General features: G+C 48.1%; 1 protein-coding gene across 9 annotated transcripts in view; it reads right to left on the bottom strand.

The window, feature by feature from the left end:
• ST6GAL1 (ST6 beta-galactoside alpha-2,6-sialyltransferase 1) overlaps positions 1–16,752 on the bottom strand; it is a 117,981-nt gene that overhangs the window by 64,497 nt on the left and 36,732 nt on the right. Inside the window, exons 1-2 of one of the 9 annotated variants that reach the window (XM_034661425.1) lie at positions 3,231–3,299; positions 2,482–2,559 (exon numbers count right to left, since the gene is read on the bottom strand). The exons of 6 other annotated variants lie outside the window; for them this stretch is intronic. The gene's annotated coding sequence lies outside the window, so the exon portion shown is untranslated. Of the gene's footprint in view, positions 1–2,481; positions 2,560–3,016; positions 3,162–3,230; positions 3,300–16,752 lie in introns of those variants that run through there. 2 more of the 9 variants (XM_034661417.1, XM_034661434.1) reach the window with 2 other exon arrangements.

Raw genomic sequence — 16,752 nt, forward strand, 5'->3', positions numbered from 1 at the left:
GTCGTGGCGACTTAATTACCGAGTCAGACTGGCCAGTCATGAAAGTGAACTGACAAAGGACACCCCGTCCAAAGGCCAGCCAAGCAGTGACTTACTTAGGCACCCCACAGGGAGTTTGACCCTGGAACAGATCCATCTATGAACTTGCTACCGCAATTCTTCATGCAGGAGTTTATCAAGTGCCTACAAGGTTGATGCCCATGCCAGGCAGGTTAGGCTTGTGGGGTACATGGACACTCAAGTCAGAGTCTCAGCCCATAGGTAGCTCCAGGCATCACGGGGAGCGGGTATGGGGTCAAACAGCCATCTGCTGTCATAGGAGCCTATCCTTTGCCATCCCCAAGAGATTAGAGGGATGGGTGGTTTTGGAGAGGTTAGTAAAGGATTTGTCTCACAAGTGCTGACCAGCAATGAGAACCATCCAACAGAGAGTAATAGTGGACTGTGGGGCCTTAAGGGCAAAGACCATGTCTAATCTGCCTTTGTATTTTCACAAAAGTAGGCCCCAAATGTTTGTTGTGGTTTTTTCTGATCGTGGTCAGTTACTATATTTAGAATGTTAAAAGATATTTATGTTTGAATATTGAAACTGTTCTCAGGTGCTGCAGCAGATTCTGAAAGTCTCAGTTTGAGGAACTAGATTCCTGCCCTCAGAATTGACTTGGCCATATCAGGGGTCAGCTGGAGATGAGGCAGATGATAGAATGATATCCACGAGGCCTCTCAAAGGGTGGGAACCACTGATATCCTAAAAGATTATGGGCAGGCCACCCTCTGTGCTCAGAAGGGAGGGGAGGTGGCTGGGTACAGAAGCCCCCTCTGGCTTCTATTGTGAGCAGAAGCCAAGCTCTGTGACTCAGTGGAACTCATTTCTGCCTATAAACTCAATGCCCCCCAACCCTGGGAGCAGTGGAATCATGGGAGCAAAGGCAGCAAGATGAATATGGTTCATCACAGAAGGCACCAGGGCAGCACGTACCCCTGCCCAGGATGGGATGAGGCCATCAGGCAAGTAACTCATGCTTCCAAGTGACCCTGGTCGCAAGAACACACACCTTCACAAGTGAAGCCTGGGGAGGACTGAGGAGATAATCCCAGGTCTCTATCAGGCCACCCAGGGAGGAGTCACAGGTGTTCTTTGACTTAACATGTGGGAAGAACCAGTGGGTCTGATGTAAAGAGCATGCTGAATATGAGGAAATTTAGTACAGGAGCCAAAGTCTCCCTGACCCCCAGTCTGAGTTAGGAGCCCCTCCCTCATGTCCCACAGCACCCCTCTCACGGTTTCTTTGTCCAACTTCTCTGCCAGGGTGTGACCTTCCAGAGCACAGAAACCATTCGAGACGTCACCACACTGCTAGGTCCAGACTGGGTCCTAGGCAGTGACTTCTGCATACTCTGCATGCATGACCTGTGACGGAGGTAACTACAGAATCACACTCCACCCAAGAGAAAATAAAGGCCTGATCTGACTGAAAAGCCAAATCAAAACAAGTCCGGGAAAGGGCAACCAACTAGATCCTACCTGCCTCTCCCATATTACAAACTAACAGTTTCTGTGGAAAGGTCTAGATCACATGAAAAAAAAAAAAAAAAGGAGAATTAGTCAGTTACGACCAGGTGCACAGGATAGGAGCCTGGCATGGAGATTCATACCAATACCGTGAAACCCTGCCCGGCTATTTGCAGACGACCTAAAAGCAGGGGCAGAGAAGGTGTGGAGGCAGGCAACCATGACAGGCAGTGGTGGAGAACTCACTGGGTCAAGTATCTGAGTCAGCTGGTTCCAGATAAAGCCAGGACCCAGTTTGTATTACTGGAGTTTTTAGAGGAAATCAGCAAAGACCAAGCTGTGGGAAAGGACTGCAATGGTTTAAGAGAGAGGGACTTGGTTCTTCATTCTAAGTGGCCACTCACAGGGTAGTAGAATATAATGGTCCATCCTGATGCCAATCAATACATCGACATAGGGCTGTCGGGGTAGCTCCGTGGGTTGGGTGGCTGACTTGATTTTGGCTCAGGTCACGATCTCAGGGCCCTGGGATAGAGCCCCGTGTTGGGTTCCATGCTCAGTATGGCATCTGCTTGAGATTCTCTCTCTCTCTCCCTCTGCCCCTCCCTCCCACTCACACTCTCTCTCTTAAATAAATAAATAAATAGATCTTTAAAAAAAAATACATCATCCTAAATATCAACACCACTGACTGAACGTGAATTATGTGCCAGGTGCTGTATGAGGCAGTTTGTCTCTCTCCAATTATCATTATGACCCTGCAAGGCAAATGTAAGTCGCCTACATTTATAGATGAGTATCTTTACAGGAAGAGCTAAGCCCTTTGCCCAAGGTCATGCATGCAGCTAGAACAAGGCTAGAATTCAAACACAACTCCAAAGCCCATGTTTAGGGCACACAGAAGAAAGATCACCCCTACAAACAAGGGTAGAGAAGGGAAGGTTTGCTGTGAAGAAATAAGGTTGGACCTGGAAGGATGTGTAGGATGCAGGCAGCTGGAACAGTGCTGGAAGGACATCGAGGAGGTCCTGATGGTCCCTGAGATCCTGTGAGAGAAAATGCTCAAATTCAAGTGCCTTGCAATCATGCTACTATTTTTCAAATAGTGAATGCTACCCAATGGGCACTTTGGGATTCTAATTTTTATGCAGCACAGAGGAAGTCAAGTACATACAGGAAGATTTCAGTCATGAGCTCTTCATCAAAAGCTCAAGCGTTCTACACTACCTCTGCCTATCAAATCACCAACACCATTACAAACACAGTATATGGGGCCTAAATGTTTTCTGTGGCCTACAGTACATCATCACCGTTAAAAATGACCTCAGTGGACAGTCATCTGGTCAACCTGCTCCCTGAGGAACAAACTCCCCCCGCAATAGCAACAAAAGATGGAAGGCCAGCCAGCATCTTCTTCTGTACCTATCATTATGATAATCTCCTCTTCCCAGGCAGCCCACCTGTAGATAGCCAAATATTAATTCTGAAAAACTTTTTACTTACATTGGGCTGCACTCCTCTTCACACCTCTTACCTTCCACCTGCTCATTCTAATTCTATTCTCTAGAGGAAAACACAAGTCTGTTCTTTGTTCCATAGGGAAACCCTTTAAGCTTTTACACTCCTCTAAACCTTCTCTTGTTCAGGCTAAAGATTCTCCTTCTTTAAACCATTCCTTCAATAACATGGCCTCTGAACTCTGAACATTTCCACTTACCGCCTTGGGGCCCACTCTCATTTGTCCACATCATGCCAAATAGAACTAAACACAGTTTCCAGGTGTGGCCCAACTAGTATAGAACAGGAAACTGACTACCCCTATACAATGCAAATATTAAGAATTTCTGGTTAGTTTTTAGCAGTCTCATGCTAATGACCCTCAGTTGAGTGGCACTGAAATCAAGCTCATTACCCTTTTTCCAAGTCCTCCTCTCCAGCCACACCGAGTTGGGCTGCCTTACTTGTGCCATTGGTATTTGGAGCTCACACACGATCCTCCATTTATCCTGGTGCCTCCTTTGTTTCTACACTTAGCTCCTCTCCTAGCCTGTGAAGCTTATCCAGAACTTTGACCCTGGCACATACAACATTTGCTACTACAAATGATGGGTATAAATCATCCATAAATCAGCAAGCCCTATGTATTCCTCTAAATCACACCTTAGGATTGAAGACAGACACTATCCTCCTGACACCAATTAGCATTCACTAGTGACGGCCATAGAAGCAGTACTTCTGAGCCAACTGAAACACCATGCAATCCACATCTTCCTTCTTATTCCTGAGAATATAAACCCCCCCTTTATGGAGGATACAAAGATGCTTATTGTTGGATGGAAGAGTTCTAAGTTTACTATCATCATAATCGTCCTGTCTTTTGATATGACCTCACACAGCTGCCCTTGAGGGGATACTTTGGATGGTCTTTAAAACGTAGGTTATGGGACCATACACAAGTTTCATGGTGCAGACACCACAAAGAGCAGCTAAACTAAGGTACAAGAGGTTGTGCGGGACTGCCACATGGGAAAGAGATTATCTTTTGTAACAGGACATTATAGATAGAGAGAAGCTACAGTGCTTTCCAATATGAGCCCCAAACTGAAAAGTCTAAAGTCATGGAACTCTATGCCTCATGTCCCAGAGCGAGAAGAAGCAGTGGACTAGATTTATTTAATAATTAATAATTCCCTTAAGTATCATAGTTATCACTTAACAAGTACTACCATATGCTGTGTGTGTACATAGGACATTTCAGTTATTGCCTGATGCTCACGGTTCATAATTATGCCTTTTGAGGGGCACCTGGGTGGCACAGCGGTTGAGCGTCTGCCTTCGGCTCAGGGCGTGATCCCGGCGTTGTGGGATCGAGCCCCACATCAGGCTCCTCTGCTATGAGCCTGCTTCTTCCTCTCCCACTCCCCGCTTGTGTTCCCTCTCTCGCTGGCTGTCTCTATCTCTGTCAAATAAATAAATAAAATCTTTAAAAAAAAAAATTATGCCTTTTGAAAATTTAAATTCTATTTCTCTCTCCCTTGGTTTTTCCCATTCTCTAGAAGACAATGAAGACTTCCAATAGCACTTCAGCAAAACTATATATGAGTTTTCTCAGGGCCCTGGTAATTCATTCAGCTGACTCACCACCCCTTTGATGAATATTTCTCAAGATTTTCCTGAGAATTAGACACTGGGCTGGGCATTAGAGACTCTGGCTGACTTTAAGCAGCTACATTTCTTACATTGGTCTCTTTTTAGCCGCAGGCTTCAATTTCCATGGGGCTTGTTCTATCCTCTCCCCTTTGTTGGCTGTGAGACCTCAGGTAGGTTATGAAAAATACTGATTTAATGCCCTTCACCTAATGAGGATGGATGTAAGGTGCACATGGGGCTAGCATAGCTCCAGGCACATAGGATATGTAATAAACATTAGGGATTTTTTCTTTCTTTCATTCTTTCCTATGCAGCCTGCCAATCCGTCTCTCTTCAGAGAAGACAGGAGTTCAAGAGGAATCAAACCATTCTCCTCTCTCACAGGACATCTCTGAACTTTAGGTCATTTGCCACCATGAGGGAATTAAGCCGGCATGCTCTACGTGTCACATTTTTAAAAGGAGAAAAAAAAAGAAGAAGAAGAAAGACTTTGGTTGTGGCTGTACTTCAAGTCATGTTCCTTTCCTGACACTATTCTTTTTATAAAATCCCAAGGAAGCAAACTCAGAGCACTGACATCGAACCTCAGTGAGTTGGCACAACTTGGTGTGAGATGAAGCTGGCTCAGGGGCAGGCTCTGACCAACAGTCAACAGCTCTTTCTGCCACCCCCGGCCAATCCTTTTGTTCCTCTTATTTCATAGGACTTGCCATCAGCTTTGGTCTGAGTGTTTGCATCCACCTCCCCGCAACACACACACTCAAATTCATATGTTGAAATCTTAACCCCCAGAGGCCAAGGTATTAAGAGGTGATGAGGTCATGGGGGTGGAGCCTTCATGAATGAGATTAGTGCTCTTATAAAAGAGGCCCCCAGAGAGCTCCACTGCCCCCTCCACCACGTGAGGACACAGCGAGAAGGCACCAGCTTTGAACCAGGAAGTGAGCGCTCACTGGAATGTCGCCAGCATGGAAGTGAGCTCTCACTGGAATGTCACCATGCTGGCGCCTTGATCTCTCACTTCCCGCCTCAGGAGCTGTGAAAAATAAGTTTCTGTGGTTTAAGCCTCCCAGTCTGGTATTTTGTTACAGCAGCCTGAATGGACGAAGACACCATTGTATCCTTTACATCCATGTGGAACTGCTAACTTGTCATTCTTGTGACTCAAATGAGTCACCTGAATATTTACTTCTTAAAAACACAACCCCTGTGCAGTAAAGGAACCCAACGTATAACCATAGAGAGCTGCTCAAAGTGCTAAGGAGGGAGTAGCTTTGGGGAGAGAGAAGTGCCACGAGCCAACAGTCACTGGGTCAAAAAGCATCTCCCTACATTAGACGTTCTTGTGATTTTGTTGTTGCTGCTGCTGATAGAGGGACGGGTCATGGGTCTACAGTAGTTCACATTGTGAATGTTTATTGCGGACCCACTGTGGGCTGGGCAGGGTGCCAGGGGGCTGGATTGAGAAACTGCTCTCTCACACGGACAAGGTATAATTTGCACTACGTTCTGTCTGTCAGTCTGGAAGTTATTAGCTTACTGTATGTCACTTCCTCATCCACTCACCCACCCACACCCAAAAGATTTGTTTTTTACAGCAAAGAGCAAGTCCTTCAAACAAATCACTTCCTCAAACAACCACCTAATCTCTCCTTCCTCATAGCAGGGCTACTGAGTTACTTACACTTCCCCGCTTTCTACTTGTTCCTCAAATTATTGAAGTTGGCGCACATCATTCCACTGAAACTGCATTTCTAATTGCGAAATCTGAAGGTTCTTCTCCAGTGCCCACCTTGTGAGGCGTCTCTGGGTCTCCTTCTTCAAACTCCCTCCTTCTAAAGTCTAACAGGCACACCTCCCATTTCCCCCCTCCCTTCCCATCTCAGCCTCCTCTGGTGAGCAGCTTCCAGAGCAGTCCTGAAACGCCCACATCCCCAGGGGGTCCAGCCTCAGCAGGGGTTCCGCTCAGTTTATACCCCCTTACAGACAATTCCTGCATCCATGTGGCCAGCCCCCTCTGGCATCTCCGTCGGACTCCAGACCACAACTTTTAATAACCATTTTTAAACTGAACACCTGGACAGAAACTGCACTCTACAGTTAACGCCTCTTAAATGCGTGAGCCACTATGTCCTCAGCAAAAATCTTAGTGCCTTAGGACCCAACAGGGAATAAACCAGATGAAGATCACTGCCCTTAGAGGGCAGAGTGAAACACACACACACACACACACACACACACACACACACAACCCCATAAGTGTAATAAATTATTTAGTATCTTAGAGGATACTAAGTGCTATGGGAAACAAAGCAGAGCAGAGTATGGGAAGGGGAGGATCAGAAGTGCGGGGTTGAGGCAAGTTTCCATTTTAAAAAGATCAGAGTAGGCTTCATTAAGAAGAGAACATTCCCCAAAGAATTACAGGTAGTGAAGGAGTGAGCCCCACAATGTCTCAGGAAGAGCGTTTGAGGCAGAGCCCCAAGGCAGGAGTGCATGGGTGTGCACTGGCCAAAAGACAAGATACAAGGGGCAGGGGACAGAAGGAGGGGATCCCAGAGGGACAGAGACAACTGGAAAGGGGGGTGGAAGAGATCGGCTAGTGCTTTATGGGTCATGGTAAGGACTGTGGCTGTTATTCTAAGTAAAAGTGAGAGGCACTGCAAGGGTTTGGCGAAAAAGCAGCCTGATGTGACTCGATGTCGCTAGGACTGCTCAGGCTGCCATGTAGGGACAGGGAGGGGGGTCAAGGGTAAAAGAAGACAGACCATCAGGAGATCCCTGGAGAGACCCCAGCGCCAGATGCCCATAGCGGGAAGTTGCGGTGGCGGTGGTGAGAAGGAATATATTCCAGGTGTGCTCTGAAACTCAAGTCTGATGGATTTGATGGGTGTGAGAGAAAGGTCAAGGGTGAGGCCAAGGTTAGGGACTGAAGCAGTCTGAAGGATGGTGCTGCTCTGAGTAGAAAAGGGGAGAAGAGGGAAGAGCAGGAGTTTGGTTTGGGGTATCCAGTTTGCAATTAGACCATCAAGTGAGGGTAAATAGGCATCCCGAGGCGGAGTCAGAGGTCAGGGGAAAGGTCCAGGCTGGATGTATGAATTTGGGAGCAACGGGCACTGAGGGCCCTTCGGAGGTTCTGGAGCAGTTGGTTGAGTTGTTCTAGGGTGTTTGCTCCGAAGCAAGAGTGCCTGGGTTTAAACCTGACTTCAGCACTTTTCAGGGGTGTGATCTTCAACAAACTACTGCCTGCTCTGAGTGCGTCTCCTCACCTGTAAAGTGGAGAAAATGAACGTACCTACCTCTTCATGGGTTTTATGGATGAAAAACGAGGCAATTCATGTTAACTAACCCCCCCCCCCCCCCACCGACACACACACACAGTAACCAGCAGGCAAGATACGTTGGCAGTTATAACCCTCTCCCTCACTCTCTCCAGTTCTCACTCTCTCCCTAAGCCGAGGATCTTTGGCTTTTCCTTCTTTCTTACCGCATATTCAATCCATTCCCTTCCCCAAGTGCTCCTGGATTACTTGCTCGTCCTGGTACCTCCCTGCCCCTAGAACAAGCCCTTAAATGGTACTGAATCAAACTAATTAGGAAACAAAGTTCTAAATCTGTCTTCTTAACACTTCTTAAATCTGTCTCCATCTCTCTCTTCTCGTTATTTCTCATCTGAGCTCTCAATAAATTTTACTATACCTCAATTACAGCTCAAATCAAATTAAAATATAGTTTTAGTTTGCTTCTGTGTCTCTCTTCCCTTAAAACTGTAAACATTTCAACCACTAAGTCATAATTAGCTCCATATCCCTGGTTCCTTCTGTCCAGTGCACACCCCATGGTAACTATCCAATAAACATCAGTTGATCAAATGAAAAAAATAATTTTATTGGCTACTATTACCTGTTAAACCCTGAAATTAAAATACAATCATCACTATTTCCCCTTAAACTACAGTCCCTGCCCATAAGGAGTTTTGAGAGACAAACTTAGGATACCTGAGGCAGAAAATAAAACAGCTGAATAAATGCAATGAGACCACTATAATAAGAGGGCAAGCTGTCTAATATGGACTTTATTGACATAAGGAACTCCAAGAAAAAGACACCACCTTGGCTAGATTAGAAATGAAGACAGAGACTATTACTGGAATGGCTGGCTCTAGCCAGAACCCTTCAAAAAGGAAAGATGGGCACAGGGTTTTTAAATAGAAGGCGGGGAAGTGAGACCAGCCACTGGGGGCTTCATCAGTGGTCAGAGAGATAACGGAAGAGCAAAGGGGCAGTGAGGGAGAGCACCCACCTCAAGATGGAGGCCAAAGGAGCTGCTGGAAGAAAAGATGGCCGAAAGGCATTCAAAAGAGGGAGTGGGGTGGAAGCCCTCCATCTTGACAGGAGTATGCACATGATGTAGAGCCAAAAAGTACAATCTGTTCAAGGAAAACAGAGCTTGAGTTGGAGAAAGCCCTCAAATTCCTCACCTCTCTTGGGGGATTTTTGTTTCTCCCACACATCAGCTCTCTATACTAGAAGAGGCAATCTCCTGTTTGGCAGACAGAGATGGGGGCTCAGATGGTCTCCTTAGCCAAGTTAATACACACAGGTATCCCTCGGTCTCAAGCTCCAGGTTGATTCAAAGATGCACAGCTCATACTCCCTTCCTCTCACTTCATCTTCCAGCTGTCATCGCTCATGAGCCATCAATTCCTGGCCCTCAACATTCTTACCCCAGAGCCCAGCAGCGTGCAGACACACACTCCCCAACAACCCTGGCAGGGATGGAGCCTCCCGGAGGGTCACGAAGGACCGGAAATCTGCTGCCATCACCAAGATATGAGTAGAGGAAGGTCATGGTTCTCCACAACCCTAAAGGCTGGGGATGACTTCAAACAGGAACGTAGGGATCAGCCATCCCTTTGATGCACTCTGAATGTAGCTTTGTGCTCTACCACCAGTGAGGGTAACCAACCCCTAACTACCTCCTCGTGGAGAGAAGCAAACCTTCTGATCATCCCAAAGAGACCAAATGGTGTAGGCATAGTCAGCTCTAATTTGTGAGTCACACAGACTTAGGTCTGAAGTCCCAGCCCATTGCTTACCAATTGTCACCCAGGGCAACTCAGCCGACTTCTCTGAGTCTCATTTATTCTTCTGTAAAACAGGGGCAGAGTTACCCGTATCACAGGACTGCTGCAAGGATTAAATGAAAAAAGACGTATAAAGCACCAACACACGACCAGTGGTCAAAGTGGCAGCTATGATCATGGCTCTTAGAAAGGAAAGTATCCAAGGCAATTATTCGGTAGGTTTCCATCAGCTTTTAGCAGAGTTTTAGAAATGCTCTTGGCCTCTAGGAAAGCCGTTGCTGAGTTGTGACATCGAGGCCGAGGTGGAAAACAGGATAGAGGTCAAGCTTTTCTCCAGGCTCTGATGGGACAATATTCCCTATGTTCTATAATTTAGATGCCCACAAGATGGGCCTTAAGAACTTAAAAACAAAGGCAAGATCCAGACCTATGGAGAAGAGATAGACCTCAGTTCACCATTAATCCCTAAGAAAATGAAAGTATTCTGTGCCCTCGCGGCAAGGGACTGAGAGTTTAGAGACGCAGAGGCTACACAGAAAATTGCAGGACAGGTTTCCCGGGACACAAAGCAGGGAGTGATGGCCCCGAGATACTCCGGCCTCTGCCATCCCTGCCTTCCTGCTTTCCCTCCTGGAGTTGGGATCCTTCCTGAATTTTCAATAGCTGCACCACCTCACCTCCCCCGGAATAGCCACACGCCAAAGCCAGGAACAACTCCTCGGTGCGTGCGTGCACAGGGCAGATGCTGACCAGGCACCGGGTCCTCAAAGAGCTGACTTCTCGACCAGCATGCTTGATGCACAGTGTCACTGATTGCTTGATCATGAACAATAGGGACCTCTGAAGGCAGCTCATTCCATTTGCAGATAGTTCTGAGTTTAGAGTTTTAGAATGCAGGCTCACTGACCCAGGATCTACTTCTCTTAACTTCTATCTTTAAGATTTAATTGTAGGACTAATGAGCCTTTAAAAGATGAAAAGCTCTTCACAGTAATATATCCTTTCCAGCAGTTCATGTCATAATACAGCCAATATTTATTGAGGGCCAGCCAGGTGCCACTCCTTACAGGCAGGAAAGTGCAATACTATGTTTCCTAAACTTGCCAGATCCTAACATCATCCTGGGCACCTGTTACAGCCTCTGCTCCCCAGCAGCCCCCCCGGCCCCCCACCCCCACGCCAACAAAGCGGGCTGAATCAAAATCTGATACAGAGCCTGGGAACTGTTCCTTGAACAAGAGCCCCAGGTGATTCTTATGATCACACAGATCGGAGACTGGTGCTGTAGTGGATCAGGTGTAGGACACCTGGGTCCACCATCTGATTCTATCGTTTACTCACTATGGGACCTTGGGCAGCTGTGGAGCCTCTCTGAACCTCAGTGAAGGATCTGTGATTTTGTAATGAGAACAGCATATACCTACCTGCAGGATATGCAGAGAAATAAATTAAATGTCTTAGCACACAGCCTCCCACAGTGGCATCATCACTCGTCCTAATGACCCTATAAAACTGCAACCCTTATGGACCCAGAGGGTATCATGCTAAGTGAAATCAGTCGGAGAAAGACAAATACCATGTGATTTCACTCATGTGTGGAATTTAAGAAACAGAACAAACGAACAAATCTAAAAGAGAAAAACCAAGAAACAGAGTCTTAACTATAGGGAACAAACTGATGGTTATCAGGGCGGAGGTGGGTGGGGGGAATGGGGGAAATAGGTGATGGGGGTTAAGAGTACACTGATCGTGTTGAGCACTGAGTCATGCAGAGAACTGCTGAATCGTTATATTGTAAACCTGAAACTAGTAACACGGTATGTTAACAATACTGGAAGTAGAATTTTTTTTAAGTTTAAAAATTAAACAAATAAAAAACAGCAACCCTAGTATTTTTGCTCATTGCTACACAATTCGCAGTTAAAAGTGTCTGAGACCAGGATTTAAACTCAGATCTTATCAGGGTAAAGCCTAAGTGCCTACCCCCAGGAGTAGGGGAAGGAGGTTAATTAAATAGGCAGGAGGTTTAGGGGCACAGAATGACCTACATATCCAGATCAGGCTCCAAATTCTTGCCTGGACCTGGCTCATACTCCATCCTCAGGAGCAGCCATCAGGCAGGAGCTCTGGCCAGCAAGATGCCCCCAGCATCACAGTAAGGAAACAAAGTTGAACTTGTACTTCCTCCTGCCTCTGCTTCTGTTCCTCTCCTCAGTACCACCCCCATTCCTCTTCCCTTGGGGACGATCCAGTATCCCCACTCTTGCTCCAGGTCTGCACCCAGCCCAGCCCTAAGGAGCTCCCCTCTTGGGAGGCAGGCTGGGTGTAGAGCTGGAGAGGCTGGCCTGGGGAACGGGGCAGGCTTTGCTTCACTCCACAACTTCCAAGCTTTGCGATGTCTCTTCACCCTTGGGAGACCCCCTCTCCGCTGCAGGGCTCATCTACCATAGCGCTCTCAGTACCTGGTTCACCTGTCAGCTCATCAATAGCACCACAGCCTTGGCCCATCATCTCTCACTGAAGTCCTGCAACCTTGTACTGAAAGTGGAACCACGTGTGACTCACGCATTAGCACGCAGTTCATTAATGAGCCCCCATTCATTTGGTCACAGAAATATGCACCAAGTACAGGTGCTACAGACATAAACAGGTGCCAGCCCCTGCTCCTGGGGCCTTAGAGGAAGAGAAAGACCCATAAAATGATGGGTGTAAAGCCATGTAAGGCGTTCAGAACTAAAGGTTGAGGTGGTACCAACTCCACTAGAGGAAGTCAGGAAAAGTAATGTTCCTCCTGGGTTCTGAAGGATGAATAGAAGTTTAACAGGCAGCAAAAGGCATACCCAACAGAGATAATGGTAGACCGAAGGCTTAGCCATGAAAGAGGACCCGTTGTAGTCAAGGAATGGTGAAAAGCTATGAGGGGTGAAGGTATGAGGGCTGCAGTGATGGGAAATGGGATTCAACAGGATTATCTGCTCCAGATGTAAGTGTTTTTAGCCCCAGTTCATCCTGCAAGAAACTGGGACTGGTGGAGGCTTTTTTTTTTTTTTTAAGATTTTTATTTACTTATTTGACAGAGAGATAGCCAGCGAGAGAGGAACACAGGCAGGGGGAGTGGGAGAGGAAGAAGCAGGCTACCAGCAGAGCAGGGAGCCCGATGCGGGGCTCTATCCCAGGACCCTGGGATCACGCCCTGAGCCAAACAAAGGCAGACGCTTAACGACTGAGTCACCCAGGCGCCCCTGTTGGAGGCTTTCTAAGCAAGCAAGGGATATTACAATTTTCTCTAAACTCAATGTTGAGCTCCTGACACTAAAAAGGCCTTTGATGGGGCGTGAAGAGGAGGCATTTCAGTTGAGAGAGGAGAAGGTGCCAGGGACCATCTTTCTTCACCCCTGGTCTGACCTTCGGTCCCACCAACCACTGACCTGGCGGGTCCTAAACTCTAGTCAAGTCCCCACGGGAACACCAAGCTCCAGAAATTGGATTTCCATGTTTACAGGGTGATGGGAAGAGAGGAGGGTAAGAGACACAGTTGGGACCGGCCGTAGGTGAGACTGCAGCTGAGCCCAGGAGATGTCCTTTTGTGTCTGGTGGCTCACAGCTTCCTGAAAGGAGCCTGACAGACCTGGGTTCAGATCCCCCCTTTACCCCTCAGTACCTGCGTGACCTCAGGTCATGCACTTGATCTCTCCGAGGCTGTTTTCTCATCCATTCAATGGAGATGAGCCCCACCTCAAAGACTGGTTCTGAGGGTTTGTTTCAAGTGGCCAGCATCGTGTTCTCTGTGAGGAACGAGGGACCTCTAGGTATTACTGAACTGATGAACAGCCTCGCTCTTATCTTGTGGAGGACAGAGACGTCAGATGAAAACACTTCAAATAGAACGGGCCCCACGGAGCATAGGATGGAATCGGCCCCGCCGACACGCGCTGGGCTGTGGTGAATTCCTAGGGGAGGCCCTAATCAGTCCCTTCCAAGTTGCTTTCTGCCCTCCTTGACTGTTTGCTGTTTCTGTCCAAGCGGATCGCATTTCCCACCCAAGCCAGCGGGCCCCGGAGGGCTGTGGGCCGTGCAGCCGGGCGGCTCAGAGGGTTCACATGACAAGCTGGCAGGGCGCAGCTGTTCCTGGCAAGGACATGAATAATATAGGCCTTTTTCCGCAAACTCTGGCAAACATTCTGAAGTGACAAGTGAAAACACTGGGTCCAAATTCTCACCGGGGCTGAGGGCTGAAGAGGCCAAAATAACTTGCCTTTATCAGGGCTAAATCATGGAAGTGAATCAGAGCTCTGCTGGGGGGTGGGGGCAGAAGGAAACCACTGGTGATAAATGCCAAGAAATGTAGGGAAACCAGGGAGGGTAGGGGGGAAGGAGTGGCCAAGCTCCTTGCAGAACAAACCCCCTATACTGCCTGAACGCTGTGTCAGTGGAATGTTCCAGAATCCCAAGGGCACAGAGAAAGGAGCCCAGGGGACTTCCAGGCTGGGGAGTGAATGGGGCCAGGGATTTCATCTCCACAACAGCCAGAAATCACTGCAACCACCACAGGCAGCCCAGGGACACCTGTGACAGAAGACCTTATAAAGAGCCGGCCCACTGCCTCTTGCGAGCAGGGGGACGAGGCACCCAAACCAGAGCCTGGTAGCAAGGCTTGGTCAGTCTGAATGACTGAAGAAAGACATGGTATGAAGAAAGAACACAGGCTTTGGACACAGGAGCACCTGTCAGTAACTGCGAATTTAAGCAAGTTCTTGCTCTCTCTGAGCCTCAGTCTCCACATCAAGTAAATGGGACGATGACACATACTTAGAAAGGTTCTTAAAGAATTAAAATAATGAATGTAAAAGTCCCTAAAATAGTGCTTGGTAGGTAGCAGGCTCTCAATAAACGGACTTCTCAGACTACAGTCTTCAAATATCTTGAGACCTTCAGGATCAACTATTTCTAATTTTTATGGGGGTTGGAGACTGGGGGCAATAAAAAGAGAATGTAAAACTGAAGATGATGAACCAAAGGAAAGTAAAGACAGACCACTAGGGTCACACCTGCCTGTGTGGTCTTGGAAAGTCACGTATTTCTGTGGGTCTCAGAGCTTTCTGTGGTAAGACGGGGGCTGGAGTTGACTGGTGCTCTTCAAACTGTGCTCCAGGAATCCCAGAGAGTCCATGGAGAGCCTGAGGAGCTGCCTTCGGGGTGGGGAGGAGGGTGACACGTAGGCCCTCACACAGCTTCAGGAAGCTTCCCACAGAAGGCTTCCTTCTGAAGAAACAGTTCCACACTCCATCCTGAAAGTCAATGCTTTGTCCAAGATCACCAGTGTCCTCCCAAAGACACGTCCTCTCCAGGAACCTAGTCCAGGACTAGGGTAAGGCAAGGCAGGCCCGCACCCTCAGGGTCACGTGAGTACAGGGTTGGGATCCGAGTGTGCCTCCTTACATTCGGTGCCTGAGGCACCTGGCTTGCCTGGCCACTACCAGCCCTGAGTCCCCAGACCTTCTTCAGTGCCCATCTTTGGCGTTTGGCACTTCCCTCTCTGGAAATCTCTCACCATTACCTTCTATGGCACTGCCTTCTGGGGGTAGACATGTCTGCTTTCTGGCTCCTCTCCTTCCCCCTGGGCAAGAAGAATGGAATAGAGAAGTGGAGGGGAGAAAAGCATGGCAGGCAAGGAGAAGACCACGTGGGGAGGGGCTGTCGGGCCTGACTGCGAACAAGCTGAGTGTGAGGGGTTAGTTGAAGAGCAAGAGGCAGGTAGGCAAAGTAGGTCTGGACCCCAAGGGAAGCCGTTGGAACAGGGAGATGTTCTCTCCCCTGACAGAAACGTCTCTCCCATCCACTTCTTCCTTCCTCACCCCACTGGCCCAGCCAAAGTCAACCTGATATTAGGGCCCTCACAGTAGCCTCCTGAAGCGTAGCTGCCTCCCGTCTCTCTCTCCATGCCAGACTGGGCCCCAAGTCCAGCTCTGAACAGTTATGCTCCTCCTTGGAGACAAAATGGCATCTTCCATGTTCCCTCCACTAAGCCCAAACTCCTCACCCCCACTTCACCCCCAAGCCTCCAAGCAACAGTCCACCAAATGTTAATGTGCCCCTAAGCTATAGGGGACCTACCGGACCACTACTCCCTGAATTCGCCTCAGCTCCCTGCCCTGACTTGGCTCCCGGTCCTTTTTTCCTCCAGGCACCCTCACCGCTCACCCCAGTTCCACCAGTGGAATCGTTGCCCTGTAAACAGCACAGCCACTCTCCTCTCTTCGCGGGTCCTGCGTTCAGACTAGCCAAAGCTTAGAGCTGTTTGCAGATGTTGGAGAGTGCACTTCCCTCTCTCTGCTCGGCCAGTATTTTCAATATGTCAATATTGCAAAAGCAAGGCTCTTGCCTCGTCCTCAGTGACAAGCCACAGGGTGGAAAGCAAACACCTGGCCTGCTGAGACCCACGCCTGCAGACAGGCTACACTGAACAATGCGAAATCAGTAGGAAGCTTGTCAACCCCAGGAAAACTGCCCTCTCCACCATTTCTCGCTTCCCCTTTGCACCTAGCCCCGCCGTGGGCTCCGGCCGTGGGCTCCAGCAGGCACTCCGTAAATACTAACTGAATTAATGAATGAGATCCTCCCCCTGGGAGCACAGAACTAATTCCAGAAAAAGGCATTATGGGACGATTTCCGTACAAAAATAATCTTCTTGCCTTTTCCATGTGAAGATGAATGACCCCTCCAATGATAAAAATGTTCTAAAGCTGGATTGTCATGATGGTGGCAGAATTCGGTACATTTACTAAAAGTCCTTAAATTTACACTTAAAGTTAATTTCATGAAACATAAATTGTACTCAGTAAAGTTGTTTTAAAAAACGCTATGTGATTTCATGGTGGCATGCCGCATTCGGTGAGTAATAAACTGAGTCATGGGCACATTTAACAACAAACATGGAACCCAGCCTGCAAGGTGTGGCTCTGACTTCAGGGTTAGCCCCGTGGGTCGGCAGCAGCTGTCAGCG

The sequence above is a fragment of the Ailuropoda melanoleuca genome, chromosome 1 (genome assembly GCF_002007445.2).
Source record: "Ailuropoda melanoleuca isolate Jingjing chromosome 1, ASM200744v2, whole genome shotgun sequence".
In the NCBI taxonomy this organism is placed as follows: domain Eukaryota; kingdom Metazoa; phylum Chordata; class Mammalia; order Carnivora; family Ursidae; genus Ailuropoda; species Ailuropoda melanoleuca.